Consider the following 26,500-nt stretch of genomic DNA (forward strand, 5'->3'; position numbering starts at 1 on the left):
TGTAAGATTAAGGACGATTCTGGTGATCTTCTACCCTGGTGATCCAAAGTTCTCGCGAGAGCACAAGTTGAATTTGCTCAGCGAGTTACTCTGGTGTCCAGTAAAGATGCTCATTAAATATGCCCCTCGATCTGAGCTGCACCAATCACATCGGGTTATCTGATATAGGCGGGCCAGAGGCGAGATGACGACAGCGCTGCGACGTCGAAGTCATTAGTAAACATTGCAAGATGGCTATGGATGAACACCAGTTGTTTGAAACGGCTTTGGCCGCTACAATGAACGAGTTAGACTTGGCTTTTTATCTAAAAGAGGAACAGAAGACGGCGCTCGAATCGCTCCTTTGCAAGAAGGACATTTTTGCTGTTTTGCCGACCGGATACGGTAAGAGCATGCATGCTACATTTCAAATACATGCTTGGTGCCGCCCCTCGAGCTGGCCGATTTTCATTAGTCGACGCCAGACCATTAATATTTCAGATTTAGGTCTAGATTTACAGGCTAGTGATCTTCTGGATCCTCCACAAACCAACAAGAAATAACAACATGCAAGATCGGGAACTGTGGCACTGTGGACCAGCAATTTTATGGACTCATTTGTGCAATTATATGTGCCATTATTAAAGTCCACCAGTGAGGTAATGGAGAGTAAAATCCCATCCCACCACCAGCGTCCTCCAGACGGGACATTCATCTGAAGGACTAACCATCATCATCTTGAAACACAGTTTGACAGTACTTCATGAAGGACTCAGAGCTTGTTAGTGACTCGAAGTAGTGCATTCATTATGTGAGGTTTTCTCACCTGTGTAAAGGTCAGACGGTCCGTGTTTTACATCCACTGACCTTTACAACCTCTCAGTGATGTCACAGATCCAGACGGATGAAGGTGTTAATTAAAGCGGCGCTGCGGAATGTTGGGATGGAAATACCTGCACATTCCCAAGGGAACACACACACTCATCTGCGCACCGAGGGCTGCGACACCACATGGAAACCACTTTCATTTCAGGGATGCAGGAAATATCATCCACCATATCGGAAGCGGCCGATATATGTTCATTTTTAATGCTATCGTTATCAGCCCGATATATTAGAGCCGATAAATAATGGATTATTTCCTTCAGCTGAGACACTTCAGCTGCGAACTGTTCACCATGATGGTTTTGAATCGCCTGAAATATGATTTTCAAAAAGGAAAATACAGTAAAGTGCAACATGTGCAGTGCAAATCTGTCATATCGGCTACATCAAACTATCATGAGAACATCATTATAATCGTGTGCTTGGGACATGGCTTTAATGGTGAGACTTTTGTTTTTGTAATCAGGCTCTCAAAATGATATAAAACTTTGGATTTAGATTCATCGGCCAATATATCGGTTTTTAGCTTTCAAATATAAAGAATTATCGGTTATCGTATCGGCCAAAACTTTCATATCGGTGCATCCCTAATTTTTACAAAACATTTAAGCAAATCCTTAAGTTGCTAACCCATGATAACCCAGTATGTCAGCATGAGAGACCTGACGTAAAACTCAAAAAAATGTATGGGAATCTGCTGTGTTGAGTTGGTGAATCACACGTTTCCTACGTTTTGCATTTCCAACTCATGCAAATGTAGGAAACGTCTGACAAGGACTTGTGCAAACAGAGCGTTGCGAGAGTGTATTCAGTGTGTGAATGAAACGAGCTAAAGCAGAAGACGGAGGGAACGAGCCTTCCAGAGGGCAGGAGAGATGCGTCTGTACACTTAATCTGAGTGATTATACACACGCACTAATAATACTGCTGTCATTTACTGCTAATCCACACACTTACTGCCATGTCATGCTAATATCATTTGAGATGCACAACATTAAAATACGTGCCATTTCACACGCATCCAAGAGCACTAATAAAAGTGACATTACGAGCTGAGCCTCAAACCTCTAACAACATCATAAAATTATATTTTTGCCGATTATTGATCAAATTAAAACCATCCGTCATGAAAAGTGTCAATACAGTTTGGCAGGTTTAGGGGTAGAGTTTGTGTGTGTGTGTGTGTGTGTGTGTGTGTGTGTGTGTGTGTGTGTGTGTGTGTGTGTGTGTGTGTGTGTGTGTGTGTGTGTGTGTGTGTGTGTGTGTGTGTTTAGTTTTAAAAGCCTGGCCAAACAAAGAGACTCCCGAACCAAAGCAAAACATCTTCAAATTCGACACCCACTAGATCGTCTCGCAGTGTTTAATTTATCTACAGCACAGGAAATTGAGCTCTGCCCACACACACACACACACACACACAATACTCTTCAGCATCACAAACCAAACACCTCCACACACCATCTGACTGTGTTTGACGCGCTTGGCTCTGCCGAGGGGCCGGAATAAGCACCGATCGCTGGCCCGAGGACAGAGCGCTCACAACAACCCCCGTCTATGTGCCGAGGACAGAATCGCTCTGTTTCAACGGGGAAGCGTCTATTCAGCAGGTCCAGATCGCCACAATCCCACTGCCTTATGCAGAAGACATCTTTCATACCCCTTTGGCATTTCACGGCGCTCACCTCAGTCTATTGTGTGGCACAGACGGGCCGATCGCTTTAATGAGTCCACAACGCTCCAGATGGGCCGAACGCCTCCTGCATTCAGCGTGAGTGCAAGGACACTAACGGGATGATTTGCATACTAATCTATGGCTGCAAATATTCAGCCTTGCTAATGAAATAATAGCCTGCTCTTCATTTACATAATATAATAATTATTGTGCCTGATAAAACCTCAAGGGCAAAGCCCGTTCACAGTCCCCAATAAACACGGGTTAACAGCTTCATCCCCGCACGCTCATAAACACCCACTCATTAACAGTGATTGAGAACGAGAAAAATGTGGGAGAAAAGTGCAGGACGCAAATCAGCACACGTTCTCAAATTAAAAGTCAAAAATCGATTCCTAATATTGCAAACTAGCCAGATGTGGAAAACAGTGTGGCAGGAGGTGAAGGAATCAATCATAACGCCATCAGCTGCTGAGCTAAATTGAAAAACACAAATAATGATCCAATCAACAGCAAGAAACACAAATAGTGCTGGTGTTGTTTGGGGGAAAATGGGAAAATGTTATTTTACAGAAGGTTAGTCACAGACGGCGTCAGATTAATCAACTTCACTAGAGATCTCATAAATAAAACCTTGCTTCTGCTCTGCTCTCTTTTATTATTTCCACATGTTTTATTCTCTTCACCAATGTTAAGATCTGCTATTTTGTTTTATTTTTACATACACTTGTAATTGTAAAAAAGGCTCAGCACAGTTTGCAACCTTGTGTCATGAAGCCCTGAATTGCACTGCCAAAGTGGTGCTACAATGTCAATGCAAGTTGTTAAGCAACAGGCAACCAGTCATAAACTCAATAATGGTTACTTTATAAAAAATTCATACAATTTACAAAGCTGCAGAAACTTTCAAGCCCTGTTTAGTTTCAGTTCCTGATGAAAAACAGTTCAAATGTCCATATTATGCCCTTTATAGGCTCTACTAGAATATGTTTTCATTCTTGAATGTTGATTATTTTCCCCATATTCTCCATTGTTGCGGCTCCTCTCTTCCCAGTCTGTCAGTAACGCTCTGTTTAGTTCCTGTCTCTATGAAGCCCCTCCTTCTGAAAAGCACACTGTGTTCTGATTGGTCGGCTGGATCAGTGTGTTGTGATTGGTCGAGAGCTTCGAGTGTTTGGGAAATGTCCCGCCCCTTACCATAACCACCAGTTCAACACACTAACACTAACTAACTCAACCAGGCCCCGCCCCTTTAATCTGCATATTATTTATTTAAATGAGGAATATTGTGACGTGTTCATTCCCAGAAGAAACTCAAGATACAATAGAGGCGTTTCAGGGAGTTCAGAAACACTGACACTGATACAGAGAATAACTCCCTTTTTAATGCTCAAACAGCAACATCAAACACACTAAAGAAAGATGAACGTGGGAAAAAGCAGAATAGGTCCTCTTTAAGAATGTGGAAGAGTGAAAGCAAACACATGAACTGGAGTGATAAACTGGGTTATCTTTGCAGTTCTGCTTCAAAACGTCCCTAAGGCAGATTGATGCCTGTGTAAAAGTAAACTCTTCGTGACTTAAAGTCCCCCTGTAGTCAATAATTGTATCCCTTAAAACTCATCTTTGATCACCAAAATTACCAATTTAAACGTTTTTTTTTCCCTGGAAAAAAAATGTCTTCATGCCTTAAAATATCTTGAGTGTAACTCGACACCCTTGCCTCATTTAGTATGCGCGGTTCTATAAATATGCAGATGAGCCCCGCCTCCACTCACTCACTCAGCTCAGAGATCCACTGGTTGACGATCACACGTTGATCTGATTGGTTACAAGGTAGTTTGTGACGTCAGAAACACCAGCGATTTCAAAGCGTGTGTTTGAGACTGTCTTTGGTTCACTGCAGTTTTAAAGGGTAACTAAACCCCTGGTCAGAGCCTGACTCCACCCACTGGCAATATTTGAAAAATGCTGGAAAAGTAGGCAGAGCCCAGTGGAGAGGGGGCGTGCATCTGTGAGGTATCTCTCTGCAGGCAAGGGCGTGGTTAGCTGGTACTCTCTGACGTCAGAGGGTACCACAACTTCCAATAGGAAAATTCAACTGCAGTAGCCACTGTTCAACCTGAAGAGGGCAGCACTCAGACGTTTTTACACCATATTTTGTCAAATTAAAACACTTTAAACACAAATGTAAAAAAAACGACTTGAAGCAATGAACAGCACTAATAAAGCCCCATTCTTACAGATCATTAACTAAAAAAAGTTGGTTTAGGGTTTAGTTACCCTTTAAGGAGGAAATACTCAGCAATGGTGTCGACTTATGAACTTACACATGGTTTGTCTTAAAGCATATTAAAAACACCACATACACACATAAACTACACTAAAAGCTGGATTTTCACCACAGGGGGACATTAACAGTAAAAGATTATCCAGCACTAAAATGGTAAAAGCTCATAGCAGTTTAACAACATAATATGAAAGCCATTGGTGTTGAAGAAAGAGAGAAAAGAACAAATGACTTTGCAACTTCGGTGACTTTCAAAATCAAACAGACAGCTAAATGGCTTCTCTCACTTTTACCTGAAACAAAATGTTCAATTATGTAGAAATAACAAAAGGTGGCACTTGTCTGCAGGTAAACAATACGTGTCACTTCCTCCACCGTGCCTGAGTGCCTCGCTTCACGGCTGCGCGCCGCTCTGACCGCAGGTTTACAGATGTTTTAAAGCAATCTTTGTGTGTTAGTGAAGTGGACTTAAACTGAGAGTCTAATCTCGCCATTAACATTATTCCTGTAAAAAGGCAAAAGCAGTTTCTTTGAAGGGCACAAGTTATTTTCTGCTTGTAGAGCAAAATGTCAAAAACGCAGACATTGTAAATGGATTTCCTACCAATTAAAACGGCTGAAAGCAACACCTTCAGAGACTGTCAAAACACTCCTTAAGCCCTCGCTGAACGAGCCGTCGACACAAGCCTGAGCAAAACCACTTCCAGCGCTTCGGCTGAACCACTATCTGCATCGCCAACATGTGCAGGACAATTCCTTATGACTAAACACTTAAACGAGGAAAGGGTCAAAGACGAGACACCACACTTTTGGTGTCCGTATCAAATTACATTTACAAAAGTCATTTTATATACGTACAAAAACATATAAAATGCAAATTAACTGTCAGTTTCAAATAACTTTCGTGAAAATAAAATATAGGTGAAACAATATAGTGTAAAATTGTCATTCAGCGTAACTTTGATTTTACCATTACATCTTTTAAATATGTATTTGTTTTCTTGGCATTTTCAAATAAGTGTTGGCTGTGTGATATTAAAAGGACTAGGGCTATATCTTACTGTATCTATATCTATACTATACTATATCTTACTATCGGCACTTTTGCCCCGAATTGTAAGAAGTCATTGAGTGTAAAAGGAACAAGAAGCCATTCTGAAATCCTATAAAACTGATCGTCTGCATCAGAAGTCACACACTTCCCTATTATATAGTAGGAGATACTGAAGTGTGCATCTGATGGTCACTTTACTATCCCATGAGGCCACGGGAGAGGATATGTGAATGATAGTGAAGCGACGCAACTGGCGCTGGAAGGTCATGTGACTGCATCAACATGGCGAATGTAGTAAGTCTGGATTACATTCATTCATCTACATACATTCATACTATATAGAACATAATTTTTTTAGTGGTCCTGAAGTAAGTGTACCTAGGTTACTCGAGAGAACATGTGGTTTCGGACACAGCCAAGGTCATTCGACAGTCTGTGACATCATCAAAAGGCGCCCTGAAGGCCGTGTGGTGCTGCAGCAAAGTGAGTTTATTGCTCAGAAATATTTCATAATTTCACCTTTTTCAAACACGTCAATCAGTGAAATGCCAGAAAACTATATATTTTTTTTTTAAATAAGTAATTGTTGTGAATAGCTGTGATTAACTGGTCAAGCTCACTGTAATATAGGTGATCTCCTGCAGTATAAGCTGAAGCAGAAGTTCATCATTCAGGGTAATGTTTATTGTCATTCGGTGTAATGCAAATCCTCTGTTAGGGTTAGGCTAACCCTAACCCACACTCAAGGACAGAATCATACATTTTAGCTTTTTATTTACAGATAAATGAGGAACGCTGACAAATATGTGAACTTAACTTAATTAATATGATATATCTAATGCATTTGTGTTGTTGTAGTTGTGTTACTGATGTATTGTAGATGTACTGTATTGAGCAGCACTCTTAGCAAGGGGACAAGAAAGGCATTGAGGATCGCGATTGTCAGAATAATAGCTTACTAATGTTTCTGAACAGAGAGTCACAAGTTCAAGAGGGGATTCTCCATCCAAAATACCCATCCTGGTCAACAGAACGTATTCATAAATACAGCTGAAAGCAGTCATTTGAAACCAAGTGACAAGCTGAGCAAGCATTGCAGGGAGCATCAGAACAGCAGAATAAAAGGCTTATTATTTTCAACATCTGCTTCTGCCATCATTTACTTACTTAAAATACAGACAAATACTCAAATTTTGCAATTATGGAAACAATGACAATATTCGTACACAGAGTAACAGATATATTTATGTAAAAAAGAAACATTATACTTATTCTGACCTGTACTTATTAAAATTTATGAAACAATATGTGATCATACTAAATTTGACTATATTTTAAATTATTGTTTACCTCCTTACAAAAACTTCTTGCTGACAAATGGGTAAAACCTAGTGGTTTGAAGGATAATGGCAAAGCATAATGATTTTTTTTTTTTAATTACAATGAATTAGTATTTGGGGCTGCACTGTAATCCTTAAATAGAGTCTTTTAAATTGACATCAAATTATTCTTGTTTTAGCCTAAATAAAAATTAAAAATTGTTTTGTTTTATAAAATGTTCACTGAATGACATTTTAGTGGGTGTCTTTGGTAAATCATGGTAAAATGTATGATAGTCGTTTCTTTTCTTTTTCTTTTTTGCTCAGAAAAATATAAAATGAATCAGGACACAGTCTAATGTATGGGGGGGGGGGGGGGGGGGGGGCTACATTTAAAGCTGTATTACACTTTTTTTATGCTTGAAACTCACTTTTCGCCTTTGAATCAAAACTACTCTGCTATCAAAACACATCTATCAACAACAACAAACAGTAGTGAGCAGGATAACTCTCAACACTGTCTTACAGTAATACGTGTAAGACTGTCCTTCATTTTCTTTATGTAACCGGCTGAAACATGAGCTGCACACAGAGAAGTGTCAGGCACAGATGATGTTTTACACTGGAAAACCTCTGCATGACATCAATAACACAAAAACACCTCTGACCCTCTCGTCTCACGAGGGGACGCGTCTTTACACAGTTACACATCTCCTCCTCTCTGAAAGACTGAAACACAACCCTCACTGGAGCACGAGACACAGTGAAGGACTGCTGAGCCTTGGTTTCATCTCGCGTTCTTCAGGAGATCATTCTGAAACTCTATGCCAATCCTTCATTTCTGCTGAATGAAACGAGTTTGTCCAGCTATGAGCTACTCAGAATCTACAACTACAGTCAAGCTACTGTTTCGATAAAGCAATTACATCACGAGATAACAGGAAGAAAACTGATAAAACTAGAGTTGTACATTAACCTTTATTTTTTTCTGCACATAGCACTGGTGCTACAGAGGTGGAACGTTTTGTAGCACAAGTAAAAAATACAAAAAAAAACCTAAAAATACTAAAATTATTATTATTGTTATACTTTAAAAGAAAAAGAGTTAAAAAAAATGAATCAACACTACATGACATACCAAGGTCGTGACCATGTCTCCAACATTTGAAATGTTCGCAAATACAATTTGCATTTTAAAACATGCACACAATCACACTTAATCGTATGCATATTATGCCAAAAACAACTTGCATTAATATTTCTTCATTCAGTTAATGTCACATGCAATTACTAAACACATTACATGAATCACATAAATTACAAAGGCTATTTTCTATTCAAAACAGCGAAATTTGACAAAATAAAAATTCTGTTTGCGTGAGATGTTACTGTCGGTCATTTAACATCTCCATCGTGATATTAAATGCTTATATAATACCTCACACTTTAAAACTGCAGCACAGTACTGCAACTCACACTCGTTTACTGTGAACACTAAAGCCACGCCTTCTTTAATCTGATTGGCCATCTCAATCTCTTTGACAGTGACGAGCACTGTTAGACCACTGAGGCAGAGAAGCCGAAAACATTTTAAAAACTTTTTTGTCATTGTAACAACAAACAGAGGGGCATTTATTCTATATTTGATTATGGGGGGATTATGTAGTGTGTGTGTGTGTGTGTGTGTTTATTGCATCAGCTCGCTCATCGGCAGGAATACGTAGCTTGCAACTGGAAAAGCTTGAGTGTTGTGAAAACAGCTGCGCTAAAATGAAACGAGCAGTGTTTTACTCCTACTCTTCTTCCATTGTCAAGATCAAACAATCAAGAGCAGGGCGTTCACAGTCCCACACTTTTCTTTGAGCGCTGACTGGGTGTGTTTTGGTGATGTCACACAGGGCCTGGAGAGAGCTTTTGAAACGCAGGCGCACCTTCTCTTCTCTCCTAACAAAGACAGGGCGAGTGTGACCCACTCCACACTCACAGCCTTTGATAACGGCTCTCTGAGACAGCGAGAGAGAGAGGGAAGAGAGTCGGCCGGCTGGTTTACTGAGGAGACGTCTCCTCTGTAGTTTAACCTGTCCCCACGCTTTCCTTCCACACCATTTTACAGCGCTTAAGAACAAAAGACACGAGTCGGCAGCATGTAATTACCCACGAGTGTGTGCGACAATCTCTCATCCTCACTTTTACTCACCGCATCTCTCTCCCCCCCGACAATAAAATGCTTTATACATGATTACCTGACACTTAAAAACACAATGTTTTTCTCCTCCAGGCCGCAGCGGGGAAAAGTTTGATGTGTTCATACGGCGCCGGCCATGAAATGTCAGGATATGAATAAAAATGCGGTTTCCCGTTCCGGAGAGCAAAGCGCTTCCACGGGTAATCGTCTGAGCGGAAAGCTCTGGTACGGCTGAGCGCTGATGGATTCAGGAATAAACGGGGAAAAAGTGCTGTGGAAAGGGCAGCGAGGCCTGCGTTTATATCACTGCGGAGGAAGTGATGGAATCTGGACATAAGCTGATTTACAAAACGGGAGAAGAATATGAAAAGACTGAGTTAAGAACTGGGAAAATGATGACTAGGTGTGTGTGTAATAATGGGGTCCAGGGAGGATGGTGTTCTTCAACTATAGCTGTCGCAGTGTTTGAGGTTTCTCAGATGCGTTTGAGGAACTGCAAATAATCAAGTGTGGTCCGCCGAAGTGCTGAGAGTGCAGGATCCAGTTCTCGTATAATCTCTTCCCGACTCAGAGTTTGGATGAAGCCCAGGTGAGATGACGGTGAAAAATGAATGGTTTGAAGTCACGAGAAGCACAACGGTGAAGGTTTTCTGTCACCCTGTTGTAAATGTTCTGCTCTGGCTTCTTAACTTGCTCAACCAGCTGGACTTCACAATGACTTTTTAACCAATGTTTGGGCATCAGTTCTCCTCAGGGTCTGGATGTACTCAACTCAATGTGTGGCAACTCCTTCTAAAAGTCAACCAATAATGTGTCTTTAATAGACCTTATGCGCCAGAGAAACGAGGGCGCCGCCATCTTTAGAATATTGTCTTTTAACTTCCGTTTTTGCGGTCGCTCTGTATATTTCTATGGCATCGCTGTCCAGGAGTAATTAGCTTTTGAAGGGGATTTACTTAATGTAAAGTTAACGAAAGTTATCATGAGGACTGTAATGTTTAAAGCAGATGACTTAACAAATGTAAGTCGACCGGGAAGATTTGAAAAACGAGCCGTTCATTAATAAACACGCAAAATCACTGTGAAAATACAGACCGGAAGTCAAAAGACAACGAGCGCGGCGCTGAAAAGAGGCGGAGCTACATAAGGTCTATAGCAATGAATGAACATGATAGCTGAAAGAAAGTTTTGTGAGAGGAACCTGACCGGACGGCAACGTCTCTTATTGAGGTGGTGGTGGCGCAATGGATAAGACACATGCCTTTGGTGTGAGAGACCCGGGTTCGAATCCACTGTGAGACACCAATGTGTCCCTGAGCAAGACACTTAACCCCTAGTTGCTCCAGAGGCGTGCGACCTCTGACATATATAGCAATTGTAAGTCGCTTTGGATAAAAGCGTCAGCTAAATGAATAAAAATGTAAATGTAAATGTATTCATGCCAAGAATTTCTGCTTTTCACTCCTCAGAAATCCAATTGATTTGGAAACAGCCGTGTCCTCAGACTGGCCCAGGGCCGTGCGCTATTCAAGAGTTGACTTCTCCAGTCAAGGTAAGAAGATTAAAACTGAGAAGCAGACTCGACAGCAAAGCCCAGATCCACCGGTTGTCTGTTTACCTGCGGAAACCTGTCAGACAGGTAATGCACAGATTCACTCTCCGGCTCTCGTGTTTCAGTGAAATGAGGCCTATATGCCGTTACACAATAAATCCACTCTGTTGTGTCTGTGAGTGACACAACACTATCAGCTGACAGTCTGCCATATGATATATCCCTCACTGAATCATACCTGTGATTCCAGCCAGCACTACGACACTAAACCAACAGGTTCTCTCTCAGAAAATGGCAAAAACGTAAGAGTAGTTGGCATGACATGTAAAGCATACACTGCACAAAATCAATGCCTCAATTCGTTTTTTTGTCTTTTTTTTTTTTTTTGCAGTAAAAAATATCTAAACGAGACAAAGATGCATTTATTTGAGTGATTTACTTGCATTTACTTGTTTTCAGAGAAAGTCTTGAACTATTTGTATTTTTTTATCTCGTTATTAAAACAACTGACCATTTAAAACAAAATATTTTTTTTGTATTTGTCTTTATACTTGTATCTGAAGGTAAAATCTTCATGTCGAATGAAAGAAGTTCATGTGCATGTTGTATTTCCTGAGGCGTACATCTCATATAACACTGTAGGAGAAAAAAAGAGCAGAGCGCAGACTTACAGCATGTCACAGCCTGCAATCACACACACACACACACAGTAAAAGGTGTTTAATGGCATTGATGTGAGTGTTTTGTTGAGGCCAAATCTGCAGATTTTCTGGTCAGCAGAGTTTCACTGTCCACATCTGCAGGAGGCGATAAGCCATAAAAATGACCCACATTTGGCAGAACACTGGAGCCCGGGAACACACCAAGCCGACGGACGGCCGTCGGGCAGTTTTTGTGCGTCGGACGATTACGTTTTCTCAGTGTGTTCCACACCATCGACAGAAATTGGTCCTCGTCTGCTTTTTATTCGGCCGATTCGACATGTTGAATCGGCGTAGGGCCGTCGGTGAGAGAGAGAACTCTGATTGGTTGTAGTCTAACATTACAACGGTAAAGTTAAATAACCTAAATATAAAGTTATGAAATTTCACTTAGCCCTCAGTTTGGCCAGGGAACAAATTATAGATTCACAAGACCAAAGATCGCCCGTTAGGTCTACACAAGACCAAAGATCGCCGGTTAGGTCTACACAAGACCAAAGATCGCCCGTTAGGTCTACACAAGATGAATTATATCTCATGTTTAACCACTACTGAGACGTCAGAGTCAGCCGCAAACGTCAGAAGGACCAGCCGAGGAAAGGCTGTTCCAGGCGGGGTACATGAGCGCCGAGCGCCCGGTGGGATCTCACAACCTGGATCAAATTTTCATAACTCTTTATAAATAAACCACAGATTTGAGCTTTAAACAACTACATTCTCGACTGAAAAACTCTTAAAATTACATTTTGTGACACAGTAACAGTAGTATTATATTTAAACTGTATATTAAAAAATGGCGCTTCTTATGTTGTCATTCCCCTTGTAGCACGCGCAAGTGACGATTCTCTGTCAACCAATCAACGTCCTGCAGTGAGTCTAGCTCCACCCTTTAGTACCGTACCACTGTGCTAGGTACCCCAACGGTACGGTTCGGCATTTTGGTACCATTCACAACTTTTGACAGTGGAAACGGAAATAAATGCGTACCATACCGTACTGTACCGTATCGCTCAGTGTAAACGAGCCATTAGGGTGCTTTCACACCTGCCTCATTTAGTTCGATTGAATCGCACTAGAGTTCGTTTTCCCCATTAGTGCGGTTCGTTTGGGCAAGTGTGAATGCGGCAATCGCACTCGGGAGCGCACCAACAGCGCACCAAACAAGCGTACCGAGACCTCTCTCTTTAACTCTGGAGTGGTTCGTTTGTGGTGAGAACGTGATCCGACCTCGAACAGAACCAACTGCCAAAGAACTGCGCATTTTTGGACTAAACCAGTTGCCGTAGTCAGCTGCGCTGTGCATTATGGGATGAGGAGAAATGTTTGTTGACAGTTTGCACTTAAAGCATGGCAGCTCGCGGACAAACCTGGAGTTTGATAGAAGCCTGATAGAAATTATTAACATTATTTTCGAGCCGCATCCTCGCTTCATTCTCAAATATTATTGTTTGTCTAAAGTGGTGTAGACAAACTATATAATATAATATGACCAGGGATACATTCAGCCCACGCAGTCGTCTCTCCATAGTAAACAGCGGCGTGTCGTCTGCCGGATTTTCCACATCTTTTTTTACTTCCGGGAGTTCTGTTGGAATTTTCCCGCTTGTTCATTCTGACCAATCGAAGTGCAGTTATGGAAGTGCGTTCAAGACACATCTGGCCAGCGAGTGATGTGGATGTTATCACGTGACTGCATTTTGGTTCGTTTTATCAACTCATAAACTGATCCGGACCAGAGCGATCAGTGTGGTGTGAAAAGGAACCAAAACACCTGAAAAATGCTACAAAGTATCATTTTTCGCCCTTGGTCCGGACCAAACAAACCGAACTACAGATGTGAAAGCACCCTTAGTGAACGAGTCAATGCACGAGAATAATAGCAAAACAGCGAGCAAAGAAATCAAAACGCTACAGATAGACGCTGATCTAATGTTACGTCTTCTTACCTGAGTGTTTCTTGGCAAATATTTCAATATTAACACAAGCAGAGTGGAATAAAGAAAGTGTTTAGCGGGATTGATATTCAAAACGGTAAGCACGCACTGCTTTGTTGTTTATGGTTTGTGTATCTGCAGCCGGCAGCGTCGCTTTCTCTTTTTGAATGACGAATATAGATGAATATATCTGCAGAAATAGAGAGTAGTCTCATTTACACGCAGGCGCAGAACGCGCACGCTAGCTGACAGTCGGCTGTAGTTCTCTCGGTGTGTTCAAGTGCAGCTTGAATTGTGTAAAAAAAATTATGTTAAAATACTTACCCCCGGTTTCACAGACAAGGCTTAAGTCTAGTACCAGACTATTACCACACACACTACTAAACTAAAATGCATGTTTGAGCTGTTTTAGCCGAAATTGCACTGACATATCTTAAAATATTTCAATGCCATTGTTATGTCTTAAGATGCACACCAGTAATGATTCCAAGACACATTTAAAAAAGCTAATTGAACTAAGGCCTAATCCTGACTTAATCTAAGCCATGTTTGTGAAACCAGGCCTTAATGCTTAAGTTTATGTTAAATGACCTTTACAAAAAGAAGCATGCTGTAATACTACTTTGGACTAAAGAGACACACTTTTTAGTAAAAAAAAAAAGTTAAGTGTACTTTAGGTAAAACAGTTGTAAACTTGTACTAGATGTAACTGGCAGCATTGGTTGAGGCAATGACTTTTGATGTTTAAGCATTTGACACGGCAGCATTACCTTAACCAACAGCGTGAGTGTCAGCAATGGCAGGAGATGCGAGTAATTATATTTATTAATTCTGTTTGGTGATGCTAGAGACAGAAATGACACTTCAGCTTTAAATACTAACCGAAGAGGAACGATTGTGTGCTGAGGGCTGCAGAGAAAAGAAAAGAAAGAGTGAACATGTTTCCACTGCGGCTGTAATAAACGTTTGCTTCGACACCGCTGAGGTCAACGCTGGCAGCTTTACCGTGAGGTGACATCACTCACAAACACACCGCTCTCTTTGTGCTTTTCTCTGTCAAAGCAGTTCTGTTGTTGTCGGTCACGTCGAATCAGCAGCGAATGGAGAACAGAACAATCTAGAACAGCACCAATCACACTCAGTCTCATACACACACACACACACACACACACACACACACACACACACACACACACACACACACACACTCTCACACACTCTTTCACTCACACACACACACACACACACACACACACACACACACTCTCACACACTCTTTCACTCACACAAACACACACAAACACACATATACACACACTCACTCTCTCTCTCTCTCTCACACACACACACTCTCACACTCACTCACACACACACACACACACACACACACTCAATCTCTCTCTCACACACACACACACACACACACTCACTCTCTCTCTATCTCTCTCTCTCTCTCACACACACACACACACATACACACAAACACACTCTCTCACACACTCTATCACAGACACACACACTCACACACACACACACACACACACACACACACACACACACACACACTCACACACACACACACACACACACACACACACACACTCACTCTCTCTCTTTCACACACACACACACACACACACACACACACACTCTCTCTCTCTCTCACACACACACACACACACACACACACATCCACACAAACACTCTTTCACTCATGCAAACACACATACACACAAACACACACAAACACACACACTCTCATTCACACACACACACACACACACACACACACTCTCTCTCTCACACACACACACACACACACACACACACATCCACACACACTCTTTCACTCATGCAAACACACACACACAAACACACACACTCATCCACACACACACACACACACACACACACACACACACTCTCACTCACGCAAACACACATACACACACTCACATACACACTCTCATTCACACACACTCACACACACACACACACACATACACACATACACACACACACTCTCATTCACACACACTCACACACACACACACATACACACACACACTCTCATTCACACACTCTCACACTCACACACACTGGTGGTCAGTGCGCCTCTCCATTCCTGAGCGAGGACAGATCATTGATCATTAACACACACAGTTAACATGACTAACTTTACTTCAGTTCCACATCCAGGGTTACACAGGGTCAGAATCACAGCACAGCTGTGCTCAAACTACACACTCCTGTCTCCTCCAAACTCATTCTTCACATGTCAAAATACTTTCTTGTATCTGTTTAACATTCAAGGCATTCCCAGGTTGACTTCCTGAACTGTAGAGCGCTATCCAGAAAAATCTAATGGATTTCATAGGGTGGCGTTCAGAACACGGATCTGCCTGTTTGAGCGGCCTGGCATGTCAGAAATTAAAACAGAAATGGATGTTTATAATGGGTTTAAGCAGAGATTTCCGTTCATCTTCAGATAAATAACTAATTAACTCAACGTCAGCTCCAAACTGGTGCACTGAGTCAACAACACCACACCAAATCACAGTCAATCCCACTCGCAGCGAACCTGCAGAACTCCAGCATGTGCGAGCGACATACACTCATGCGGTGCTGCTGGCAGGTCACGCGCCGGCGGTCGGGCTGAGCGTGTGTTTGGCTGTGTGGTGTGTGTGTCGTGCGGCTCAGAGAGGCTGAGCGCAGTGCAGAGATGCCAGAGAATCAGCCTAGTCATTAAGCCGGGCTTTGAGTCCAGACTAGAGCTGGATTTGAGGCTTCCAGAGAGCAGCACAAACTCCTCCTGCCAGCTCCTGCATGGCACACACACACACACACACACACACTGAGGTAAGCTGATAACAGCTGCTGAACGCTGGCCTGAAACATGACCAGAACCACACCCGTATGCCCACTCTCCTCGCCTTTCTGCACTTTCATGGAGATGAAATCTGGGGATTTCTGCAGAATGGAGGTGAAGTGTGATTGATTGACAGGTGAATCGTTGCAAACACTCAATGCAATTCAATGAGAAATTACACACTTCAGGTTATTGTTTTTTTTTACTACTAAAGCTTAATAAAATGTAATAATAATAAATAAATGTGTACAGCTTCGTAAAATGACAGGCACTGTACAGAAATATGCAGAATTCTGAATTTTGCTTCTGTACTTTTGAAGGGGTGGTATAATGCCCTTTTCACAAGATGTTAAATAAGTCTCTGATGTGAGTGTGTACGTGAAGTTTTAGCTCAAAATACCCCACAGATATTTTTATATAGCATGTTAAAATTGCAAAAACAAGCCGTTTTTGTGTGTGTTCCTTTAAATGCAAATGAGCTGCTGTTCATTTGCTTCCTCATGGAGCTTCAGGAGCTTGTGTGTGTGTTTGTTAGCAGCTTGATTATGAAGGTAAAAGAGGAGCAAAACTCGCGAGCATGTTGATGTGAACTATTGAACTTGTACAATAAATATTCATACTTGTACGCTAAAATTTACACTCACAGCTCCGATATGAAACCTGTAAAATAAAAATCTGAAGTTGAATGTTGAGATTTGCACTTGCAGACGATAGTCACAAACCTGTATTCTGAATTTGAAGCTGCAGACACAAATGTGTAAAATGCCATTCACAGAAATACAATGACAGACACAAACTTGTAGTACATAGTTGCACTTATTCTTTCATTCAAAAACTCAAATCTACAAGCTCTCGAGTTGTTAACATTTACATTGAATCATTTAGCAGACGCTTTTATCCAAAGCAACTTACAAATGAGGAGAGTTACAGTTAAACTAACAATAGGACAACAGTGCTATGACCCTTTCCCAGTTTAGTCTATCGCAGTACATCTATTATTTGTTAAATAGATATAGAATAGAAGAGAAAAGAAAGTGTTAGTATTAATGTATCAAGTGTTGCCGTTTCTGTTAACACTGAACACTACTAACATAACCTTCCTCCTCTCTTGGCATGTGATTCCACAGACAGATCAACTGGGCTTCTTCTAAACAAAACCCACCATTGACCTTTCTTTCTTTCTCTCGCGTACAGAGTTTAACATCCCGAGAGAGAGACTGTCAGAGAGAGAGAGTGAGAGAGGGTTGTAAATCCCTCACAGGCAGGTAAAAGAGCATGTTGGGCTTTAAGAACGAGTGTTGAGGACCAAATGACGGCGGGGAGTTTGGGAAACTTTATGGCAGCGTTTAAAGCGCAGGAGTCATTGACTTCACACACCATACGCATGAATCACTCAGAGGAGCCGACGCTGATCTCTCACTGGCTGGAGATGCATGTGTAATGTAATATGAGAGCTGCAAATCAGTGGAACCAGTCTGATGCTGTGTGTGTGTGTGTGTGTGTGTGTGTGTGTGTGTGTGTGTGTGTGTGTGTGTGTGTGTGTGTGTGTGTGTGTGTGTGTGTGTGTGTGTGTGTGTGTGTGTGTGTGTGTGTGTGTGTGTGTGTGTGTGTGTTTGATGGGTAGGTTTAGGGGTAGGGTTAGTGTGTGTGTGTGTGTGTGTGTTTGATGGGTAGGTTTAGGGGTAGGGTTAGGCCACATCCACACGAAGCCAGAGCTTTCCCTATCCGATATTTTTTTTTCCCCGTTGTGTGTGTGTGTGTGTGTGTGTGTGTGTGTGTGTGTGTGTGTGTGTGTGTGTGTCTCAGGTCAGAGTCATTTAATACCGCCGCACACATTCCACACTCCTCCACACAGCAATTAACCGAGCTGATCCCAGACCAGCCAAACCTCCAGTCTTATCCCAACATCACAATACACTTTGGGTGGGACCATCTCACTTCATGCTTCATTCTTCAGAACTAATCGCACATGCAGTCATTAGGAGCATAAAAGAGCTCGGAGACACGGAGCGATCCTGTTCCACCCTCGGCTCTTCTCTCCGTCTTTATCTTCCTCCTCGGCCCTGTCTCTCTGCATTACAGTCTTCTGCCTCGGTTTGGCCGTCTCTCACCCTAACAATGTCTCTCCTGACCTTGAATGAAAGAAATTAGCGACTGATGAGCAATGCAGATCAGGGCGATTAACAGACAGCACAGATAAAAATAATTCAAGAGCGTGTCATGTCTCCGCCACAGGCTCCATTCATCTGATCATGTTCGGTCCCTATCTAGGTAACAAATGCCACACATATACAGTCTCAATGAAATCTGAAGGTGAGTCGTGTCCATGCCGACTTCAGCAGACAAAACAGAGCAAAAATATTGATGACTCGTGTTGTACTACACAGATTTTTGTCCAATCAAATGCTGTCTTGAATGAAAACATCCCGCCGTCTGATACCACGTGCAACGACTAGTAAGTGGCAAATCATTGCTCATGGCTGTGGCGTAATTACAACCCACTGGCTTTTAAAAATGTGACAATCCCTTCTATATGTCCTGCCCAAGCTTCCTGTTTCAACCAAGATGGACGACGCACCTTCACTCTCTTCCATTGCAGAAAAGTGAAGCCGCCAATGTCCCAATATGCTGATGACATCTTGCGCAAATCTGGGACCTTATTCTGCACAGTAGTGAACGTTAAGCCGCGTTATCCTGCAGAAACGGTCGGTACAGTCGGTGTGAAATAAACAGAAATTAAAATTGAAGCTCAAATCTCCTCCCGAAAATCCCCCAAAAAGTCCATTGGTGCCTCAGTGATCACAGCTGTCAATCATGACATCACATCCCCGTTTTTATAGCATCAAATTACTAAGACAAATTAATAAAAAAAAAAGGCTAACACTAAACTTACGTCAACGTGATAATAACTACCTAAATTGACAGAAAACGTCTTTGGAAGTGTAATTTGATTGTTTAGTTTGCCTAACGTCCATTAGACTTCATGGGGAGGGCAATCGCTCGCCCCCTGCCCCTGGTGGCTGGTCCCAGTATAGCTCATAAACCCTTATGAGCTATGCTGGGACCAGCCACCAGGGGGCGATCGAGATGCTTTGGCTTCACTTTCCAGGACTCGTGTGGCACGCTTGGTTTCAACTAGTGGTCGACGGATCAAACCAGCAATCTTGCGGTTACCAGCAGATCTTGTGTTGTTGGTCTAAAGACTCCTCAAAACCACATAAATATGGCCTTGGTAAGGATCTGGTCTTAGTTTAGGGTCTCAGACAAAACCACAGTCTTTTTCAGACGCACATAAGGTAATAAGCAGCTCAACCACTATCATCACAGTGTCTTCACTTTTCAGGAACTGCATGGCTCTGAATGGCTACTGAGCTGCAGTGTTTGACGTGAACGCTGCAATGTTCAGCATTCCCTCTGTTCCAGTTCTTGCCTGGTTCTTTGGTTTCATGTTGTGGTATGGATGGGTCTGATATTGAATAACGCTGGTTATCAGCCCTGAGCGTTAACCTGCTGAACTGGGGTCAGGTTTCTCACCTGCGCTCTGAACTCACGGTGGATCTCAGGTTAGTATCAGGTTCCCAGAGAAGTTTCTTCAGCACTCAGATTAAAGTCTTCGTCACTCCTTATTCATAGTGTACTCATAGATCACTGCTTAATTAAATCATTAAATAGCAGCTCCCTGTTTAAATTACTAGAGGTGACCAAAATCTTTAAGTCATTTTCAACCACAGTAAAGAACAGCAACACATTACAGTAATTCTGCCTGAAATCAGAGACGCTGCTAACTGAAATTAATTTCTTCAGGAAAGAAGAAACGTAAAACTTTAATCACAAAATAAACAAACAACAAAACAAAAGTAAAGTGACAGGCCCTCAGACGACTGGCGCTTAAGTTAAAACAAAACCCCAACATAAAGTCCAGGCCTGGTCCTCTCTCATCCTTCACTGACTACGTTTACATGCAGCCAATAACCCGTTCAAAACCGGGATAATAACCCGGTCGCGCACGGCCATGTAAACACCGGCAAAAACCCGGATATGCTCATATCCCGGTTTTTAAAAACCCGGATATTATACCTGGGGTACCCCCTTTCTAACCCGAATATTTGGTCATGTAAACGCGTATCGGCATATCCCCATCAAAAGGGACATTGATTTGTGTTCTGCGCATGTTCTATTCGCAAGGAATCTTGGTCTTTTGAGTAGGGACGGCGCATACAGAAACCCGCGTGCAGTATACCGGAAGTAAACAAGAAGTAGAGGTAAACATGGCGAGACGCAGCACAGCACCACACTTTTGGAGCGAGGAGGAAAGCGCAAACAAAGGCGATCGCTATCTGCCCCGAACTATTCATTATCCGCGTGCTGCTGCTGTTGTTGTTGTCTTTGGATACAGGAAAAAGAATCGGAAATGACGCATATTGCGTCTTAAGGAAGTCCGTACGTCCAGACACTAACCGCGCGTCGCCGTTTACATCGGGATATTGTAAATTCCATGTATACAGGAGTAACTCTCTCTGCTCACGCATGTAAACGCGTTATTCCGAATGTTTCAGAAACCCAAATAGTGACTCTAACCCGACCATAACCCGGATATTGGCTGCATGTAAACGTAGTCAATGTCTTCCCTTCTCCTTTTATCCTTCCGGAGCTCCTCTGTGGGACTCGAGACCGGTGTGGGTCGCAGGTGATGCTCATTAAATACTCGTGCCTCGTTCCCACAGCTCTCGGCCCCGCCCTACTTGCAACAACCATATACTTGTCAACATCCTCGCTTAAAAAGACTTCTAATTAAACTTGAAAAATGTTAAACTCATAATAAGCGGTTCATTTTTTACTCAAGGCATGGGTATCTTCACTGATGCTTTTTGGGAGTTAAAAAACAACAACCATTATCTAAATCCATTAATTCGGATGTATCCAAGCATCAGACTTTTCACCTGAAACATCTGGTCTTGTTTTCATTAATATTTTTTAGCTTGTTCTGGCTGTAAACAAACTCAACCAATTTTTAAATCTCTAATTGCACTTTAGTTTACAGTATGTGTACTAACAGTGAACTTACCTAAGAAAGTACTGGATAATATAAGGTTACTACATGGGTTAGTAGTCATTACTTATTGTAATTACTATAATAAGTACATAGTATGTACATGCGGAACAGGAATGTAAAATAAAGTGCAACCAAATCTTTTCATAGAACAATATTCAAATCTCTCAATTGCCTTTAAACACTCAGATATACTCGAATCACTGCGGCACTGATATGTGCCAGCCAACACTATAAATTCAATGTAGATCTCAATCTGTAGGATCACACGTATAATTTTATACTGTCATATCGCCCAGCACTAGAACTTGCTCTATGGTAAAGCGTTAAGGCATTATAGACATAACAGTAAGACTTTTTATAAAGCTGTTTTGAAAATGATGTATACTGTGAAATGAGATGCACAAATAAATTTGACGTATTTAATATTCTAACTATACATGATTATATGATCAATTATTTATATTTTATAATATTTGAACAGCAGCTGCTTTATAGGACTGTGTGTTTACAAACTCTGCTTTTAACTATATCACCAATTTCCACTTTGTTCTGTCTTTCTCTCTCCTTCTCTGCTGTCTTTCATGTGTATCCAGGCATACAGGGCTTCTGCTGATCACTGCCCGAGGACACACTTACAGGCCTGACGGACACAACAGAGAGAGAGAGAGAGAGAGAGAGAGAGAGAGAGAGAGACCCACGGCCAAACACTGCCGCCAACACTCAGCACGCTGGGAAAGGATTTACCCTGCTCCAGTACCACACACACAACAGATACACAACAAAGCATTTTCACATCAAATCACTTCAAGGTTTTTCAGGGCTCTAGAGTGCGACCAATTTGGTCGCACATGCGACCAAATTTTGTAAGGGTGCAACTAAAATTTTTCCTAGGTCGCACCGGTGCACCTAACGTCCTCGCATGCGCTGCCTCTCCACGAACTAAGTGTTTGTTCTCCTTTGACGGAACTCACACACTCATGGGAACTCACACTCTTCTCTCACGCTTAATGAGTGATGACGGAGGACAGAATTAAACATTCAAACGTAGCATGGTTACACTTAAGGTCTGTGATATTAGTCTGATTTTGAATTCGGCTTCCAAAGATTATAAAAAAATATATATTGAGGTAAAACCATTAAAAACTATAGCCGCATTCTATCTAGTGCAACTTCTTCCCTTCGCAGCATTACACTGTCATTTCTCCCTAAAACTCAAACCTAACGACAGAATCAGCACGATCGGTGATTGTTGTAAAATGCAGTCTAGCTACTGTTGCTAACTTGCGAGACGCGTTAAATAATTAAAAGAGCTATTAAAAGCACAAAATCTGCGCAAGAGATGTTGTTCGCAAGGCGGCGCGCGCTCCGAAACCGAAACCGAGACAAGCAAATTATAGCCTACTTTGGGTTTAATGTGCGTGTCTAAACGATCAAATGTACACAAAAGTATGTCAAAATGACCGGCTTGGAGATTCACTAAAAACAGTTTATGTCTTAAATGGACGTAGTTATGGAAATAGTTGGGAGAATATGATGCATCAGATCAGTAGCAGATCTGCACTCGGTCTTAAAGGGGCCGCAGTCTAGTAAACATGCGGACGACTGCGCCATTGCTGCGAATCAAACAACAAGAGAAAAATCACTACAAAGCTCTTGAAAGAATAACTTCAGCTTTATTAAGCATTAATCTATTTATGAAAAATTATGCAGTGTTATTTTACATTTGATTACTTTATTAGATTTCTTTTTAGACTAATATATATATATGTGTGTGTGTATATGTGTATATATATATATATATATATATATATATATATAAAAACAAAAAGAACCGATAAGAATACAGTTAAAGTACCGGATCGATAAGCAGTATCGGTAAGAGTAGGAATACCGTTAAAACCCTTTACTCCCCGGTCAATGCTCCGACAACAGCCCAGACATGAAGCTACTTCAGCCACCATTCTCCCCAGTCCCTGGTAAGATGCCAAGCCCTGGTCTTTCGTCAGAGATGGCATCCGACTCAGAGACGGAGGTAGAGGCTATACCGCGCCTGAGCTAGAGACTCAAAATAGTTAGTTTGGCAGCTCAGTGAAGCATTTTAAATTTTTTTTTTTTTTTTTTTGATTTTTATTTACCTACACCTTATTCTTGTTTAAAATCATTTACATAATATTAATGTATATAGAGCGTGATAAAAAGGTGACCTTGAAATTGTGGCGTTAAAGGTGACGCGAGCCGAGAAACATTTTCGGTGCACCCAAATTTTGTGCTGGTGCACCTAAATAAAAAAGTTAGGCGCACCAGTGCAACCAAGGCAAAAAGTTAGTCTGGAGCCCTGTTTTTTTCTTTTTTTTTTCTTTGCCCAGATATGAAACATCTCAGCTTTTGTTCAGTAAAGCACTTGGTTGCTTCAGGAAACACAAACCACGTGATATGAAGTGTACAAATGTTATCAAAAAACTGAGATCGGCTTCCAAACATTAAGGCGCTCTGTTGTCTGATGTTCGGGAAAGATGACATATAAAGAAACAAAACGGTAATGCTAGCATGATTATAAACCACTTACTTTGCAATTTACTTGCTAAAAACAATGAATCTCAATTGAAACACCCACATCTTGGTGAAATCCTGACTGAAATGTGGCGCTCTATTGCATCTTTCCCAGTAGAAAGGTGTAAATTCAGACTTTCTGGGTCGCAGCACAAACTCTGCAGTACTTCAGTTTACTGTCGTAAACCACTGCCGTGTGCAAAATCTGCTGAACGGTGACGAGCCAACGCTTTGACCAATTGTGCGATGAGCTACAGAATTATATGGGGAATTACAAGCTGCTGAATATCAAAAATCTGCCCTTTGAGGATCTTCATTAAACACTGAGATCTGCGGCGACTGAAGGAGGTCGACTCGACTGCGCTCAAATCAGTACACAAACCCTCGGACACACACTGCGCTGATAACATCCCATCATTCTCCTGACACAAAGAACCGCGTCAGGTTACATTAGTTACATTAAACTGGGCAACTACAGAGAGATACAGACAGAGTGAGACCCAGCGCTGCATCTTCCACTGCCACTTTCAATTAAGCAGCAGGAAAACTTCCTCCGGTCACAGCACCACAAACAATAGCCCAACTATCCCAAGTGTTTGGTCATTATTATGTGTTTCGTTGCTATTCGGTCTGTGAAGCTTTTCAATTTAATGAACAATTAACAGCCCGTTTGAAATGAAGAGTCCTAGTGAAGTCTACGTACCAAAACAGTCATCATTTACTTTTTAATGTGTATTTTTCACACTCTCTGAATCTTACAATTAAATAGGTTGTTTTTGCTACTGCACCTTTAATATGTCTATATGCAAATAACCTGATTGGCTAACCTCCATATCACATCTGTTTGGTGCACACTGTTGTTCTTCAGGGAGGGTGAAGTTGCATAAATGCTGAATTTCTGTACGATGTATGATAAGTAAAAATATTGTCATCATGGCTGTGATGTTGTGAAGATTTCTAAGTCATCACTGGAGTTTAGTTTCAGTAAATGTTCAGAGACAACAGGGGAAAATATGACTACCCATGTAGTCATAGATAAGATAATAAAATAAATACACTTTTAAAAGGAGAAAGCTCTTCCCGTAAATTCCTGTGTACATACAGTAATTATTAAATACAGTAAATGATCATTTGTAGGACGTTTTTGCTAAATTAGACAAATGCCAAATAGGGAAATTGCTTTTGAACAGTGTTGTGTCTCCACTACATGTCTAATGTGAGTCATGTAAAGCCATGTGAGACCTTTGTTTTATAGTACATGTCACAAAGTACTTCAAACTTTCATTGCAAAAACCCTGCTTTCCATCAAATGAGAGCTTTAAACTCTTCTGTATCTCTGACATTAGGGAACGTTGTGTTCAAAATATCTGCAGTGACAGAGATAAAGGACTCTGGGCTGAAGAGCAGAACACTCATGAAGACCCCTCAGATCCCATTACAGATCAACAAACTCACTGTACCAACAAAACAACCCGTTTAGCAAGAGCTTATCTGAGCGTGTGACTGCTCCCAAAAAGACAGTGGATGTTGTAAGTGCTTTCATGAAGACCTTAAGCAGCACAGTACGACTGGAGCCGTGCTCAAGTTCAAGAGCTTCGCTGGCCCAAGAAAAAAACAGCATCCCTCATAATAAACAATGTTTCGTGAGGCGAAAACCTCCCAGCGGCTTCAGAGGCTACTCTGAGAATTTGCACAAGTCGAGCGAATGCCTCATTTGTTTTCTCTGGGAGAAGTTGCAGCCATAAATTTTAGTGCGTAAGGCAGCGGCCTTGCGGGAAAAAGCAGACACCTATGAAGAAAATGAAGATGTTAAGAACGCTGACCAGGCTGAACGTGAAGAATCTGAGCTCTCGTCCTGAACTGCTCATGAAATTCATATGAGACCGTGAGTTTGTGCAGGGAAAGTGCTGGAGGACTGTGGAGCGTCTCACACAGCCGTTCTGCTCAGGAGGATTCACTTCAACATCTGTCCTCGCACTAAAGCCTCGTTCACCCCTTACGAAGAAGGACCATGGTCATAAAAATATGATTCAGAATATTACTTGAAGTACTTTGCAGTACCATTTAAGTACCATAGTAGATTAGATGAATAAAGCCTGTCAAGAACATGGTACACCCCATAATAATAAAAAATGAATTATTCAAACGTAGGGGTGTAACAATATATCGCTGATGTATTGTGTATAGTTCACCCAAAATGAAAATTACTGTGGGTGGAAAAGGTTGGTTTCAGGACTACATTAAACTACTAAATATAATGTTGAGAGTATAATGTATAATAAGGCAATGGGGGAATATGTGTGGGTCCTGATGATGCCAAATGTCTGATGTTATCGGTAAAAAGTGGCCAACATTATTTTAAATATATCTAGTCAGTGAAAGAGTGCAAACATATTCATCTAAAATAATTCAGTAACTATTTTCAGCTTCAGAATCATGAATATTGTTATTCTGGCG

The 26,500-nt window shown here is 41.6% G+C and overlaps 1 protein-coding gene across 9 annotated transcripts in view; it reads right to left on the minus strand.

Annotated features, from left to right (window-relative positions):
- The window catches only part of ptprk (protein tyrosine phosphatase receptor type K), a 201,479-nt gene that overhangs the window by 152,253 nt on the left and 22,726 nt on the right, over positions 1–26,500 (minus strand). The window contains exon 1 of one of the 9 annotated variants that reach the window (XM_082147826.1): positions 5,431–5,577. The exons of the other annotated variants lie outside the window; for them this stretch is intronic. The gene's annotated coding sequence lies outside the window, so the exon portion shown is untranslated. Of the gene's footprint in view, positions 1–5,430; positions 5,578–26,500 lie in introns of those variants that run through there. 9 annotated transcript variants of the gene reach the window in all.

Source organism: Leuciscus leuciscus (assembly GCF_965113295.1).
Source record: "Leuciscus leuciscus genome assembly, chromosome: 19".
Classification (NCBI taxonomy): Eukaryota; Metazoa; Chordata; class Actinopteri; order Cypriniformes; family Leuciscidae; genus Leuciscus; species Leuciscus leuciscus.